General features: G+C 36.8%; 1 pseudogene across 1 annotated transcript; it reads right to left on the minus strand.

The window, feature by feature from the left end:
- Positions 1 to 7697: 7697 nt before the first annotated feature.
- LOC308650020 (peptidyl-prolyl cis-trans isomerase F, mitochondrial-like) lies at positions 7698 to 9154 on the minus strand (annotated as a pseudogene). The gene has a single exon. The product of its transcript is annotated as a peptidyl-prolyl cis-trans isomerase F, mitochondrial-like (transcript).
- Positions 9155 to 17928: the final 8774 nt, after the last annotated feature.

The following is a 17928-nucleotide window of genomic DNA, read 5'->3' on the forward strand; positions in this document are numbered from 1 at the left end:
CAAGACGGACGGTAGCCTGCGCGAGATCGTCTGGTACCGGGTTTCTACATCATCTACAAAAAGTGATAAGTTTTCTATTCTCTTCCAACACCTGAGAGACAACGTCTCCTAAGTCAGGAACATCCGTGTCCTGGAACCAGATCTCTTGGATTCAAATCCTAGCTTTGTCATTCAGAAGCTGTGTGACTTTGGGAGAGTTGCTGTGCCTCTCTGTGCTCTAGTTTCTCCATCTCATGTAATGAACTCAGGACAGTGCCTGGCACTGGGTCGTTGACGTGGTTACACTTACGGAACTTATTATAATTTCTTGCCTTATTCCATTGTCTAAAATCTCCAGAATTCTTGTAAAAATGTTGCCCTGTCTTGTTCCTGGTTTTCATGGAAATGCGTTTATTGGTCGACCGTGGCATGAGGTATTTGCTGCTGATTTCTGATAAAGGCTTCCATCTGGTCACAGACAGGAAGGTGACTTCTACTCCAATTTCTCCTAGACTTTTTATAAAGAAAAATTAATTAAATGCTTCTTAAGAATCTAAAAAAAATTATGACTATTATAATAAATACAAGAAAGTACAACAAAATTCTGCTTTTTCCAGGATAACTGTTTTGACATTTTTTTAATTACCAAAATCTGCAATAACAAATATGCTACTCCCACAAACAAACAAAAACCTATTTTGGGTCTCCTGTTTTACCTAGAGCTTAATTAGGTAACTGAGTACTCCAGACCTGAGTCTTGTTTCAACCAGATAGATCATTTGGATCTTGATGCAAGGTGTTATAGGCTGATTCATGCTCCATAAAAATTCATATGTTGAAATCTTCACCCTGGTGCTTCAAAATGTGACCATACTTGGAGATGAGGTCCTTTACGGTCATATCCACCCTTCCTACTTCATTTTTATTTTTCTTGTTTTCATTTTATTTGTTCACTCTATAATTATATGCCATCTTAATCTAAAAAGTGAAAATTATTTTTCTCCAATTTATTTATATCAGTAGGACATGTGGATGGATTGAATCCAATATGACTGGAAGAGCATACAATACAGACAACACACAGAGCAAGGGGTGACTATGTGAGAACATAAGGAAAAGACAGCTAGTTGGAAGCCAACAAAAGGTGCCTTAGAGGAAACCAGACTTGCCAACACCTTGATCTTGGATTTTAATCTCCAGAATTGTGAGCACAGATTTGAGTTGTTTAATCCACCTAGTAACTCTAGCACACTAATATAGTAGGTGAACAATGTAGCAGCCTATTTGGCTTCCCTGCCTTGGGTTATCTGTCAGTGCTGTCCTCAGTAGAGAAGTTCGCCATACACAGCGAACACCGGATCTGCCAGTGTTCACTCCCATCTGGTCTGTAGCCAGTTTTAGTCCTGGTTCTTCCTGTTCTCTCTCTCTCCCTTGCACACTGTTATTACTAGAAACTTCTGTAGTTAAGACTGCTCATGTATGCTCTGCAGGAGGTTCATGATTTCAAACTACACCAAATTCTCCAGACGTCCCCAAAGCCCAACTATTATGCATATTAGAACAAGTTTAACCAAAATATTTTATTATGACAGTTGATTTATAATGACTGGATAAATTAATACACATTTTAAATTATTATTAATATTTGTATTTAATAACAAAAAAATAGTGATTAGATATTAAAGTATTATTCTTGCCCTAGGTGAGCCAAGAATTATTTACCTTTATTAAAATTAGAATTATCTGTGTGATATTTGTCATTAATTTAAAAAGAGTTTAATGAATATGCAATAAAAAGTCCTTGATAACCTAAGAAAAAAAATTTACCTGGGTGTTTTAGAGGTGAAACCAATTTTTCCTCTTTGCTAGCTTCCTGCTTTTGAATTAAATAAATAATTCTATGACTTTATGTTATTTACTTTAAACTGAAACTGTACATCAGAAGATGTCACTCCTATGCTCACTCTGCAAAAGGTCCTCATTTGCCTCCAAGAAACAACTTTTAATGCCCATAAGAGCCTACCTGATTTGTCTCCCCATGACCTGTACCCTCACCCCTCCAGCTTCTCTCTTACTACTCTCATTTCTGTCCAGATAGAGTGGACTCTTTATTGTTCTTAAACATGTCAGGAGCATATTTCCCTAGAAATTTTTAATGACAGCTTCCTCCATCTGGAATACTATTTCCTGTATTTCCTAGAGATAAAAATCCCCTTAGTCTTCGCTCAAATGTAATATTTTCCATAAGGCCTATCTTGATCAACCTATTCAATACTACAACTATCTCAATGTCCCATCCCACATACTCGTAATTTCTTTCAAGGATAGGGATCTTTGTTTTTTCACAGATGTAAATCCCAAATTCTAGAAGTGTGCTTGGAACAGTATAAGTGCTTAATAAACATTTGTTGGAAAATGATAAACAAAAAGAGCAGATTTTTATGTAATACATTATTTGTAAACATTATTTATAAACTCACATTAATTGTATAAATGGAGGGTTTCACTGTGACGTTTTCATAAACTCATATACATGTTTTGATCATATCCATCCTTCCTACTTCATTTTTATTTTTCTTGTTTTCATTTTATTTGTTCACTATAATTATATGCCATCTTAATCTAAAAAACGAAAATTATTTTTCTCCTAATTATTTATATCAGTAGAAGATGTAATAGGCAAAACAGTACATACTTGAAGTTTGGTAAACATAGATTTAAATCTTAACTTTATCACTATTAACAAAAATGTACTCTATGAACCTCAATCATTTACAAAACCCTCTAAGATTGTTGTAAAATTCTAAATAAATTTATTTTCAAATTTATTGTGAGTAAATGTATAGGAAATTGTAGATGTCAAATAAATATTCCCTGATACTACTGAATAATGTTGAAATAGTAAAATGCTGTGTTTATTTGAGCATGTTTGCTCAGTTGTCTCCTGAGCTTATTTATAATGTTCACTTTCCGTTAGCTAATGGGTAATTACATCTCATGCTATTCACTTTTTCATTTTTAAGATATGTACGACATTCTTTCACTGTCCATTAGCTGACCTCAATTTTATTGATTCCACAACACATCAAATGAGTATCCAGTATTTGATGGTCCCTTCCAAGAAAAATATGAGCTAGTGAAGGCACAACATGAAGACATACAAAATAATTGGAGAAATATTAAATATTATCTAGGTAAAATTGAATTTGAGTACAGTGAAATGAAAGATCAGAGTGGATTGGAGAGATTAGAAAACTCTTCATGGAAAGAACAGAGTATTTGAATGGATACCAAATAACCAACAATGGCATCAACAAGAAGAAGCATCTTTATAGTATTTAATATGCTCCAGGAACAGTTACAAATTCTCTGTCTTTATTAACTTGCTTAATTTCATTATACCCCTATGAATTAGTACAATTTTAATTTTTTATAAATGATAAAAGAAGCAGAGTGAAGATTGGTAATTGCAGTTTTCAATCTTCCTCTTCAAGTCTACAGAAGGGTAAAAGAGGTTTACCAAAAGACAGAGTGTGTTATGAATATTGTAGGGAAGGAATCTATTGTAGGGAAGGAATCTTTATCATCTGACAAGGTACACAATTTCCAGATACTCTTTCATATTTATCTCTCGCTTCAGCACAATTATTTCTTCCTGCCTCAGTGTTATTCATCTTGACCTCTGCGTTTATATTTACTGATCTTTTACCATTCTCCAAGATCCGTCACAAAGCTTATTTCCTTATAAACATTTTTCATGACATATCCCAAGAAAAATTTTTGTATTTTTTTATGGTACTCATAATACATTTTTATGGATACTTATTTTTATTTCTTTCTTATATTATGAGCGATAGAAAAAATAAATAACGCCTTTTTAATTTTGATCTTCCTGATTCATTCCTTTAAGGCTATTCCCCAAACATAGTTGCTGACATTTATCCTCTGGCCTGTGCCTCTAGCTCCCTCTAGTGTTCATTATTTGTTACTTCTGTGATCTGTAAATACAAGAAGAAAAAGACCACCTCTAAGAGAAATGTCTACTAGAAACCTGAACCTGATTTTCAAAGATCCCAAATGGCATTGAATGTGATTAATTTCCTAGTTTCCACTTTCTCTAGGCCCCTAGTGTCCTTTAATATGATTAATTTCTTAATTTCCATTAGAATTTCTCATTATTAGAAAAACTATGTTATTGAATGTATTTTAGAGTGTTGCATTTCCTAAGATCAGATTTTCTTCCCTTCCTTAATGTTATTTTTTTAAATAAAAAATAATGAAACTGACTAAATACTGTTCACTTCAGGTACGACTATACACAATGGCCTATTATTTATATTTATAATAAGCTCATAACATTTTTTAAAAGGAAACTGTGATATATACTTACAATGTAATATCATTCTACAATAAAACTGGAATGAAATACTAAAAAAAGATAAAATATGAACACATAGCAAGTGCTTCTCTTGAAGGTATAATTTTACAAAAAAGTATACAGATGTTAAAGGCATATGATTTCTCCTATTTATTTAAATGATTCACTAGGATATTGGAAGTTCAGAATATTTCTATATTATGGTTGTTATATCATTAAATACATTTAAAAATTATTCTCTTAAATTAAAAACACATGGTCCCTTCTGAGATGTTAGGAAACAAGTACAGCACATTATAATATTTAATGTTTTATTTACATTAATAACTATGTTACAGAAATCAATAAAATGTCTGAAATTCTGTTTTTATAGGCATGAATCCATTGAGTATTAAAAACAGGCAAACTAAACTTCAAAGATGCTTTAGAAATGACAAGACCAGTCTTCCCCAAGCCTGCCAACATCAAGAAAAAATACTAAGGGAAACAGAGAAACTGGCACAAAATGAAGGCGACTCAGGAAACAAAATTACTATAGGTAGTGTGATATTCTGACTTGGATCTTAGAATACAATAAGATATATTGAAGTTAGAAAACATAAAATGTGAATGAAGCTGTAGTTTATTTAATAGTAGTGAACAAATGTTGGTCTTTTGGTATTAACAAATATATCTTGGCACCGTAAAAAATAACATAAGGGGAAACAGGATGGAGAATATTTAGGAACACTTTGTGTTATCTTTGGAACTTTAACAAATAAAATTTTATTCCAAAATAAATTTATATTAAAAATTTCAAGTTTAATTAAATTGATCAATTTAATTAAAGAGATTTATAGTAAATTATTTTTTTTAATTTAATAGCACTCATGTTTAATGCTTTAATTCAATTTTACTTTATGTAGATTTTTAAATTAGTTCTATAGCAGAGCTTAAAAACTCATGGGATGGGGCTGGGGAAGTAGCTCAGTAGTGGAATACTTCCCCAGCAGGCATGATGTGTGAAGACCTGGGTGAAGCTGGGAACACCAAAAAGAAAAAATGTGGGATAAATGTAAATTTGGCATCTCTAGGTTTTGGAATTGACTCTTTTCAATATTTTTTAAAAAGTTTTTTTTTTTGGTAATCAAAGCAACACATATCTTTTGTTAGAACAAAAAATAATAAGAAAGGTGACTAATGAAAATTAAGAGCCCTGTAACTGCTTTTCCCATCTCCACCATATCACTCATCAAAAGACATTGATATATATATATATATATATATATATATATATATATTATTTGTATGTGGCACTCATAATGCACCAGACCACATTATAAGTGACTTACATATATTGACTTATTTAATGTTCCTAATAAACATGAAGAGGCCACACAAAATGAACATGTACCGCTATTATTCTCATTTTATAGATGAAGTAAATGATGCACAGTGGTTTATCTTAGCTGTCACACAACCAGCATACCACTAAGGTATCCTCAAAATATTCTTATCTTTTGTATTCCTAGATTTACCAATTGTGAAGGCTCTTTATTGGCTTCTTGCAATGATAGATGAAGATTTAGCTCATTTTTACCAAGCTCTCCTATATCCTGATCTTGCAATTTGTTTTAATAAGAAAATCTGTCTTCTATAGAATCACTTTAGTTCCTGCCATTTTCAGTTTTATGCTACCTCGACCTCTCGTTTTTCCAACTGTGGAGAGTGTCTTTTCTTTCCACTCTGTGCTACAGGAGCAGCCTCCCTGCTTATCTGGTCAGTTCTACTTTCCCTTCTTTCCTTTCTACCTCCAGACAACAAAGCCACATCCCCAGTCCTCTTGACCTTTCACTTTTAATGAGGTTCACACCACTGCATTCTACTCTACAGCCACAAGACTTTCATACTTTCTCTGTAAGTTGATTCTAAAGTACAAAATTCAACAGAGTGTTAACACTATTATGATCCTGTAAGTATTGTTGAAATATAATGTCAGGAATGCATTATATTTGTATTTCCTTTCTTTTATATCTGTTTTTTTTTCTTGTAGTTTCTAATTTTTTTCTCTTGCATCATCTATCTTTCTTGGATTTTAAATTTTATTAGAACTTCCTGTCAGGAGTCCCTGGTATTGTAGGTCTTTTTGCCACCTCGTTCCTGCTTGGAGCTCTCCAACTTCCTGATCCACCCTGCTGTCATCCTGGGACTCACTATTGCTCTTCTGAAGAGGATTCATTTTTTTTTGAACTTTCCTCTTTCTTAGTGTATTCCCTCCTTTTGATGAATATGTTACATCAATTCTAAAGAAATTTCATCAGAAAGCACTATGATAACTGAACTTACTCATTACTTACATGTCAGAAGATATTGATTTTTTTCCAGCTCTCATATTTGGTGAATGACTTTGCTGGGTGAAAAATTATTTTCCCTCAAAGTTTTGAAAACATCCTTTCATGATTTTCCCTGATATCTAGTACTGCTGGTAATTCTGATGATAGTCTGTTTTTTTTTTTTTTTTTTTTTTTAGGGAATTTGTTTTTATCTCCACACTGGACAACTTATTTATAAATTATATTTGTATGTTTTATATTTATAGTTTTGAAGTTTTATAATGATATATCTCAGCCTATGTCTTTCTTTTAGCTATTGAATCAGATACATCATGGATGCTTTAAATTTGTTGTTGTTGTTGTACCGTGGATTCAACTCATGGGCACTCGACCACCGAGCCACATCTTCAGCCCTATTTTGTATTTTATTTAGAGACAGTGTCTCACTGATTTGCTTGGCACCTCACTTTTGCTGAGCCTGGCTTTGAACTTGTGATCCTCCTGTGTCAGCCTCCTGAGCTGCTGGGATTACAGAGATGCGCCACTGTGTCGGCATGGATGTTTTCAATTTGCTGGCTTCCATGTAAGAAGCATTTTAGCTGCAGGAGATTTCTTCTATTTTTATTTATTATTATCACCTTTTCCTGTTTATTCTGTGCTCTCTAAAGTTGGACATCTGCAAGTAAACCATGTCTCATTTTCTCTTATATTTTCTATTGCATATTTAATTTTATTATTCTGAAGATTTTTTAATATTAATATTTTAATTTGCAAGAACATACTGATTTTTTTGTGGGGGTACTGGGGCTTAAACCCAGCGATGCTTCACATCTGAGCTACATCCTGAGCCCTTTTTATTTTGAGACAAGGCTTGCTGAGTTGCTGAGTGAGGCTGACCTTCAACCTGTGATCCTCCTGCCTCAACCCTCTGAGTCACTGTGATGACAGGCCTGTGCCACTAAGCCTGGCTTTCTTATTTCTAAGAACATCTTGTACTTGTACTTTTTGTTTGTCTTTTTTTTTTTTTGTAGAAAATAGGATTTATTATCACATTTAAGGTGAACACTGAATGTTCTAGAAATCTTTTATATACATCATCAGTAGTTTCAATTTATTCAACACACATAAAAAGCAAAGCCCACCAGGAAATACTTTCCTCCTGAGGACAGGGCACTTACAAGCCACTTCCATTTTTGACACAGTGATTCACATTGACTTGGCACAGCTAGCAATAGGTTTGTTCCCAGAGTCACCTGCTTCCACCCGCAGACCCTCCTCAAAAATGAGAGCAGCAAACCAATGGGATTCACAGTGATGGAAGGAAAGGCATCTTGGGAGCTTCTACAAAAGCCCTGAGTTATGTCTCAAAGGTCAGGCTCTCAGGTTCTGAGTCCTGTGCCACCAACTCAGTCACATCACAGCATGTTATAGTGTCACAGCTTCATTTCTAGGCAATTTTATAAAATTATTACAATTAGGAAGACAACACTGAACAGGTATCACAGCCCTTTTGCAGCAAGTTGCTGTCCCCCAGGTCAAGGATAAGGTAGAAACCTTCACTGGACGCTGACCTGTCACCACCACCCATGACACAGATGAACTTGGGCTGGGCGATCATCAGCAATGCTTGATGAGGGGTGTGTGGCCTGATGTCATATGAGATGCCCAGAAATGGGGTCGTGAGGGGGGAACATCAGGAGAGTGCCCTGGGGTCCTGCGGAGGGGCGTGTCCCCAAGCCTTCCTCAAGCTCACACACAATGACAGTGGAGCCAGCACTGGCAGCTCTTTGGGGCACCTCCACTAAGAGCCCTGGGCAGTAACCTGGGCAAGTCCTAGCTGCCGTCCCAGCACCTTGGCTGCGGGTTAGCTTAGCTGGCCACAGTCTGTGATGACAATCTTCTTGGATGTCTTCCCACTCTTAGAACCAAAAGATTCAAATTTCTTCACAACGTCCATGCCCTCTTTGACGTGGCCGAACACAACATGCTTGCCATCCAGCCAGTCTGTCTTTATGGTACAAATGAAGAACTGGGAGCCATTGGTGTTGGGGCCTGCATTTGCCATGGACAGAACACCTGGCCCTACATGCTTCAGCGTGAAGTTCTCGTCAGGAAGGCGGCTCCCGTGGATGGACTTGCCCCCAGTGCCATGGTGGTTGGTGAAGTCACCTGCCTGGCCCATGAAGGAAGGAATCACCCTGTGGAAGGTCGAGCCTTTGTAGCCGAAGCCCTTCTCACCAGTGCACAGGGCTCTGAAGTTCTCTGCTGTTTTGGGTACAACATCTGCTTTCAGCTCCAGCACCACGCGGCCGAGTGGCTGCCCATCGGCGCCGACATCCAGGTACACAAGGGGGAGGAAGAGGGTGGGTTGTGGGCGCCGCCACTGCTGCAGGTGCGGGCCGCCGAGAGGCGCAGCGGCGCGGAGCGAGGGACCGGGAGCAGGCCAGACAGGCGGGAGCCGCAACGCAGCGCCAACATTGCGGGCGCGATTCGGGTTTGTCTTTTTGATAGAGATGCTGCTCTCCAAATACTGAAGTAATTTTTGTTGCCAACGAGAATGCTTCTTTTCTTATATTCTTATTAACATTGAATGTTATATCTCTTTTAGCTTTATCTCTGCCTATCGAATCAAAACTTGTTACTTCAAGGTTTTAGTTAATACATATTTAATTATAAATATGTTATAATTAGTAAGTGAAGATGAGCTCATTTTTATATATTTTTGTTCATATTTTACTTAGGAAAATGTAAATATATATTCAGGGAATAATGAGTGAGGTAGTTTGAAACTGAGTGAGTTACAGTGTAGAGATGCAGGGGCCAGATTCTGATCAAAGAATATGTACTTCCATCTAAAGACAATGAATTAATTAAAGGGTTTGTATAAAGGTAATAAACAGTTCATCAAATCTATTGTAATTTAGAAACTAGATGAGACCTTAGGCTATGTGTGGTGGTAGTCATGTAATGGTAGGCACTATCTCAAACAAGAATTAGAGGAGATTTGAGTGAACAGACTATGTAAAAATCAGTAAAGTCTAAGGTGATGTGGCCTAAGCTGAGGGTAGTAGTAGATGATATTCTTAACAAAAGCATGAAAACTTAGAGAAACTGATTTGGAGGGTAAAGCTGGATGGAGGTATATGATTCTGTTTTAGATATTATAAATCAAATGAACAACTATTGGTTGAGTGCTGACAATGTGTTGGCACCATGTGCTTGCTTTTATATGTCATGTTGTTCTAAGTGCTTTAAAATTTCTGATCTTTAGTGTGAGAAAAAGTTGAAAAAATTGGTATTCTTTTTTTGGAGGGTGATAAGAAGAAAGGGGCAAATATGTTGTCACATACAACAGTAAGATTTTAAGGATTCTTATGTCAGGTACACCCAAGTTCTAGTTCTAATTTCATTTCTACTTAGTTTTGTGGACTTGGGTAATGTTTGACCCCTAAATCTCAGTTCCTTTCTATCTACAATGTGAATAATAGCACTAATTATCCCAAAGAATTGTTGCAATAAATGGAAAATTCCATGGAAGAATGTTCAGTATAAGTCCTTGTATTCAAGATGATGATGATGATGATGATGATGATTTAGTACTGGGGATTTAATTCAGGGGCATTTGACCACTGAGCCACATCCTCAGCCCTATTTTGTATTTTATTTAGAGACAGGGTCTCATTGAGTTGCTTAGCCTCTCACTTTTGCTGAGACTGGTTTTGAACTCGAGATGCTGTCCCACCTCAGCCTCCCCAGCCGCTGGGATTACAGGCATGCGCCACCGGTCCAGCTTAATTATTGCTTTAATTAGTGACTTGTGATTGGGAAAAACTGATTAAACATTTTCAGTTCTCCCCTCTAGTTTCCCCTGAAAAGGATTCTGGGTCTGCTCACTTGGCTTCATTCCTCCTCCTCCTTACAAAGGGTTCTGACATTTCCAGAGAGCATTTTAAGCATTTTAAGTCAGGAGAACAAGTGCAGATATGGAAAGAACCAGGCCAGTGGGCTGGTTCTCAGGGGGAAATCTATGCATGCTAAGGGGGCATCTCTCAGGAAGCTATGATTTATGGGAAGGCTCCGAAGCATCATATACAGACAGAAATGAAGAGTGAGGAAGAACCAGGAGGAAGAGGAAGAGTTTAAAAATAAATGACAACAAACTCTGGGTTGAGAAATTGGATCTTAGGGAATAAGAGTTTTTAGAGACATGAAGGGAGGAAGAGAATCATATATAAAGGGATTCTGCTATGTTGTGGGCTATGCATTTGGTTCTCCTTTGTATGTTTTTTTTTTTTTTTTTTTGTACTGGGAATTGAACCCAGGGGGAGCTTAACCGTAAAATATAAAAAAGAACTTAACATCCCCAGTTCTTTTTTTATATTTTATTTGGAAACAGGATCTTGCTGAGTTGCTTAGGGCCTTGCTAAGTTGTGGAGGATGGTTTTGAACCAGCAATCCTCTTGCCTCAGCCTCCCAAGATGCTGGGATTACAGGCATGTGCCACTGTGCCTGGTATTTTCATGATACTGAATGAATGTTAAGTAAAGAATTTGTATAGAGCTTGTATTTTATTGTATGTTGTATGCCAGTGTTCTTGCTGCTGGTGCAGCCCAGCAGGAGCAAAGGGTAATTGGCAAGGCACCCCTGGATCCACTTTTGTCTGTATACTATTAACTAACAACCCAGTGCCAGCACACAGCATGTACCAAGTAGATATTCAATTTTTTGAAAGAAGAGTGATACCAGGCTGAGCTCTGTTTTCTCTTCTTTTTAGTTCTCTTATTGGAAGCACCATCATTTTTCTGATTCCTCCGCTGTGCTCCCAAATGAAACATTTGACATCATCTACTACCCAGTAATATTGTAATAATCTATCACCAAATCCTATCCGTGCTTATTTAGTAAACTTTTCTTCACTCCCACTGTGATTACTCTGGTACAAGGGCAACTTTCAGAAGTTATCTTCCGTTAGGCAGGTAGCAGGGCTATCTGCTGTGGGGCAACAGCATGTGGTTGACCTTTAGGAACCTTTAAGAGCTGGGGTTTAAAGAGGAGCAGTACATAACATCACTCAGAATTCCTTGTCTTAATTCTGATTAAATTGAAATGGACAAGGAAGTCCAGCTGGGGAGGATCTGAATGTTAGTTTTGTTTTGTTTTTTGTTTTTTTTTTTTTAATTGCTGGAGCTATTGGGACACTTGTATGGGTATGTGATAAAGATATTAAACCCTATAAATCTTGAACCCATAAACAGGCCAGTTTTCCCTCCCACATGCCTGTACTATAGCAGGCCACTTCCCAAAAGGCAGAGTTGTAAAATTTTAGTTGTGTTAAGAATAGAGAATAACGTGTGCTCCTTTGGTGGATTGTTCCCAAGAAAGGAAGAAGGGTACGGGAGGAATCTCAACTCAGCTTGTCCAGTGCTTGCTCCCAAATTTATCAATATAATAATGTGCTGAGTTTCCCTCTACTTCTGTCTCATGGCCTGAATATTTATATCCCCCCCCCCAAATTCATGTGAAATCCTCAGCCCCCAGGTGATGGTGTTAGGAGGTAGGGTCTTGGGAGCCGATTGCCTCACAAGCAGCAAACTCACGAGTGAGGTAAGTGTCCTTTTAAAACAGGCCTCAGAGGGCCTCTTGCCTTTCTGCCATGTGAGGTTAAGGGAAGCACAACTATAAAGAAGAAGTCCCCATCTTACACTGAGCCTCCTGTTGCTTCTATCTTGGACTTCCCGGGCTCCAGAAGTGTAAGAAACACGTTTCTGTTGCTTACTGGTTCCCCAGTTTATGACATTGTACTATGGAAGACTGAAGGGACCAAAACACTCTACCATAGTCTTAGTATATAGAATATCTTGATTGCTTTTAACCCTTTGGGTTTAATCATTTAGCTTATGCTCATTGGGAAGTGTGGGTTTTCCTTTTGGGAGAAAAATGAGCTTTTTGAGACAGGTTTCTCTCTTTGTGGGGCTAGTCTCCTCTTACCAATTTTTAAACATTTTGGAACAAGGCCCTGAAATAAGTCAGATCAGTTTACTGTCTAAATTAACATTTTGCATCTAAGGATGATGATAGTCCAAAATTCCTTGTCCAAGTTTTGCAATGAGATTCAATGATACATTAAGACTTTTTGGTAGAAAACTATCACACAGAGATATCCCAAATTTGAATATAAGTGCTTTCTAATTATTGAATTTGGGGGAATTGCCACAGATTTTAAGTCCCAAATCAAATTATACCACTTAAGTAATATTAATTATTTTATTTATTTGTTTTTATGTGGTGCTGAGGATCGAATCCAGTGCCTCACATGTGCCAGGCATGTGTTGTACCATTGAGCCACAACCCCAGTCTAGAGTCAATTTTTTTCCACTAGCATCTGTGATCAGAGTTTTTCACTATAATATGTATGACTCTTTCAGTTGTTTTAGTTAAGTCTTAAATCTTGCTTTAAATGAAAACACTTATGAAAGAGTTAGTAGAACAAAATATTATCTGAGCGTCAATCCTACATTCATGCAATTTGAAAAACGGGTTGGTTCCTATCTCCTAGAGTAGTTGTCCCAAGAAGTGCGTTCCCAGATCCTTAAATTTAGTGTTCCTAAGGTCTTAATAGTAATTTTAGAGAAGGAAGTTAGATGTAGATTTTTTGGGGGGAGGTTCACACCTCAAATGATTCCCATACATAATTTTAGTTCTTTCAAATCCATGACTAGTGTTATAGTTTGGATCTGAAATGTCCCTTGAAGGTCCATGTATTAAAGATTTGGTTTCCAGCCTGTGGGAGATGGTAGGATCTTTAAGAAATAAGGCCTAGTGGGAGAAACTTAGGTCACTAGGTATGTGTACTCATACTGAAATTCCAGCCCCTCCCTGCCCATCTCTCTGCTTTCTGACTGCTGTGAGGTAGGCAGTTTCCTTTACCACATGCTTCCACCATGATGTGCTACCTCACCCCAGGCCCCAAAACAAAGGCCAACTAAATATGAACTGAAAACTCCAAAACTGTGCGCCAAAATAAACCTTTCCTCTTTTTTAGTTCGTTATCTTAGGTATTTTCTTATGGTAACAGAAAGCTGACTAATTTAAACAATGAACTTGAAAGACTGCAATATCTTCTAGAAGGAATTCATTTTGGCATTATCTCATGATCAGATTTAGGGATCCAGGTCCTTTGTACATTTTTCCAAGTTCAGAAATTATGATGGTGGTAACTTTGGCCCATGGGTCTCATTTCAGGTGCTTTATTTTCCTTTTGCATATTTAAACCTTTTTAATTTCTGTTTTCCCCTTTGAGTCTTGTACGTCCAGCATCCTAGACCTTAGTGAGGATGACTGTACCTACAGGTACAGAGTTCCAATATCTTGTGAACAGGCATTTTCTCATTTTGTATCTTTTCATTTCTATGTGATATAAATTGCATGAGTCCGGAAACCTGCTGAGAGGGAAGTTTTCCACTGGTACCTATTTAAGAATTACTCTTAATAGATTTCAAAACTGAAATTACTTTTGATTATTCTGAAAGCTCTGCCCCTTAGGGGCCTGCACGTTGAAACGTTATACTTGTCTTTTAAAAAAATTATTTCTTATGCTCAGTTTTCAAATGTTCCAGGTCTTGAGTAACAATATTTTCTTCCACATCTTGTTCTGCACCTGTAGGGTGTTTGTCTCTAATTTTATTTCCCTTTCTTGTATTTCACCTTCAGAGAGGCCCTGTTGAATTTTAAACTCCATCATAAAATTGTTTCCTTTCATTCTCTGACACTGTTTCATGTAATTGCATTTTCCCTCAAGATTATTTTTGTTGAATAATCCAGATTTTTCCTCCAGATTTTTGTAGATGCTGATAGTGATATCATCTAGACTCATCAAAACAGCTACTTCTTATATAAATATTGTTCAAGTTAAACTCTTTGATAATCCCACCCAGGAGATATTCTCCCATCAGACCAACATCTAACACAGATTTGTGCTTTTTCCTGGCTCTGTTTTCATATGCCCCACCTTTGGTGTGTGCTTCCAGGGCACTCTGAAACTCACCTAATAATTCTTGGAATTATTCCTTGTGATGATGCACACTATGTGCCCTTCAAGCTATGCAGATTTTTATTTTCTTTACCAACTTAATGTATCTATCATAACCCTAAGGAGTTGTTCTCCAATTACTTTTGCAATAAGTTCTATATTTGCAAAAACTCTTCATTAAGAAGCCACCTCTTTCCCCCCGCATCCTGGCCAACATTTATTGTTGCTTGTATTCTTGATAATTGCTATTCTGACTGGAGTGAGATGAAATCTTAGTGTAGTTTTAATTTGCATTTTTCTTATTACTAGAGATGTTGAACATTTTTTCATATATTTGTTGACCAATCATATTTCTTCTTCTATGAAGTATCTTAGCCCATTTATTGATTTTTTTTTTGGTGTGAAGTTTTTGTGAGTTCTTTATATTGAAGCTGTATCTGAGGTGCAGGTGACAAGGTTTTTCTCCCAATTCTGTAGGCTCTCTCTTCACGTTCTTGCTTGTTTCTTTTGCTGTGAAGAAGCTTTTTAGTTTGATTCCATCCCATTTATTGATTCCTTTTTTTAAAAGTTTTTTTTTGTAGTTGTAGGTGGACAGAATGACTTTATTTGTTTATTTTATATGGTGCTAAGGATTGAACTCAGGGCCTCACAAATGCTAGGCAAGCCCCCTGCCACTCTACTACCTTGCTACATCCTCATCCCTTTTTAAAGTTTTTGTTTTGATAGAGGGTGTTACTAAGTTATCAGGCTGTCCTTGAAATTGTGATCCTCTTGGAGCAGTTTTCTGAGGAGCTGGGATTACAGGCACTTTACTGATTGACAGGTGATTACATTCTTGGCTCTTTACTGATTTTCTGTATGCTCATTCTATCAAGACAGATTTCAAGGCTGAAATCTCTAAACATAATTGTGAATTTTTCTATTTCTTTTATAGTTCTTTCAGTTTTTGCTCTATGTAATTTCATATACTCATGTATGAGATACATAAAAAACTTACAATTATCATATTATCTTAATGAATTTATCCCTTTATCATTGTGAAATGAATCTTTGAATTGTTGGTAATATTCTTTGCTTAGCAATCTACTGTGTTATTTAGTGTTTTATCACTATAATGAAATGCCAGAAGCTGCTAATTTATAAAGAGAAAAAGGTTATCTTAGAATTTTAGATGTTTAGAATCCAAGATTTCCTAGACTCCATTGGTTTGGCCTCTAGTGAAGGCAGTGGATGGTGCTGCATTCTGGCTCATTGCTGACAGGTCCTAATTGAAACTGGTTTTTCAGAATTTATGGTCAGTGATCTCCAGTCTTAATCATCATGCTTTCTTAGGCATGATGGTCAATCTGATTTGTCAACTTCATTGGATTAAGAGATGTCCAAGATTTAGAGGCTTCTGAGTGTGTTAATGTGGGTGTTTCTAGAAAGATTGCCATATGGGGCAGCAGACTGACACAGAGACCACACTGAGTGTGGGCTGCATAGTCCAATAAGTTGGGGGCATATATGGAATGAAAGCTGGAAGAACAAGGAAGCAGCAGCAAGTAAAAATTCAGTTCTTGAGTGGATTCTTCAATTGCTGCTGTGATCACCTGAGATCATAGATCTCCAGATCCTTCTTGCTTCCAAAGTAGACTCTTGACCAGTGACTCTCCAGGGAGTTTCCAGGCCTTCAGTTCTGGACTGGGGCTGCATCATTGATGTCTCTTGTTTTGAGGCTCAGTTTCTTATCCTGAGCAGCTACTAGTTCTTCCTGCTGTCCAGCCTGCTGATGGCCATTATGGAACTATGCAGCTTCTGGTTGTGTAAGCCAATCTAATAAATAAACCCCCTTATGTTGTTTTATATATATTTTATATACATATATATGTATATATATATACACAAATATCCCCCCATTGGTTCTGTTCCTCTAGAGAACCCTTATTAATACGTCTGAGAATCTCTAGTCTGTGTTGTTTGTGTAGGGCTTTTCTTAAGATGTCTTAATAATTAGGTCCTCCTGAGCAAACATCTTTGTCTTCCCCTGATTTATCTATTTTCCTCCTGATGTAAGAAGAATAGTTTATATGGCTGAGGTCAGGCAAAGGTCCCAAATAGCTATACTTTTTAGACCTTGCAATGCCATTGAAGCAGAGCTGTTGATCAATTTATTTGCTCTGTATAATTTTCATAAACTCCTGATCCACTGCTCATGTCTAATGACTGTCTAACAGTTTTAATTGATATTTTCTTTACTATTGATTGTATTGTTCCTTTGCATGCTTTGTGATTTTTTTTGTTGTTGTTGATTGTCAGACATCAGGAATTTAACCTTGTATGTTTTTGAACATTTTTGTTTTCTTATAAATATTCTTGAACTTTTCTTCTGGACAACTGTTAAGTTACTTGGAAACATATTAATATCTTTATATTTTCTATGTAAAATTTGTTAGCTAGAACCAGAACAGCCTTTCCTAGGACTTATTTTGCCCCACTACTTGGGCAAAACTCTTCTGAGTAGTCTCCTCAGTAACCCATGAACCATGAGGTTTTGCACTCTGGGTAGGGGAACAGTAACGGTCTCAGTTTCTTTGTAAATTCCAATAATATTCCCTCTGTTTCTTTCTGATGGTTCTTTCTCTAGCCATAGGTAGCACTTTAGATATCCTATGATAATGAATACTTGTTTGGAGAGTGGAGGAAAACTCTGCAGAGCTCTGGAGAACTCTCTGTGTGAAGTTCCATGCTCTCTACTACTCTGCTTTGCAAACTCCAGCTACCAGTGGTTCCTGGGAAATTCACCTGTCTTTCTGCAATATGGCTCTTTTTTTCTTCCCTGGGCCATGGCCAGAAATCTCTCTCCAGGCTAGAGTTGGGCAATGGTACGGCTGATCTCATTTGTTTTTCATCTCTCAGGATCACTTTTCTTCATTGCTTCATGCTTAGTGTTACAAAATCCATCATTATATCCTATATTTTATCTGAGGATTTAGTTGTTTCAGGTAGAACATTAAATCAATTCCCTGTTACTATATCTTGGTTGAATGTGGAAGTCTTAGCATAGATTCATTTCTTTCTATGGTTCTTCTCCTTTTTAATTTTGCAATTATGTGGCAAGTACTTTTTTGTGTCGCTATAAATATGGATATTTATGTATTGCTATAGTATGCTGACTTTAAACTTTTTGGGATAAATACTGAGGAGGTACATGTGTATTGGTGAACATTTTCTTTTCTTTTCTCTTTCTC

This window comes from Spermophilus citellus (genome assembly GCF_964194105.1).
Source record: "Spermophilus citellus genome assembly, chromosome: 5".
In the NCBI taxonomy this organism is placed as follows: domain Eukaryota; kingdom Metazoa; phylum Chordata; class Mammalia; order Rodentia; family Sciuridae; genus Spermophilus; species Spermophilus citellus.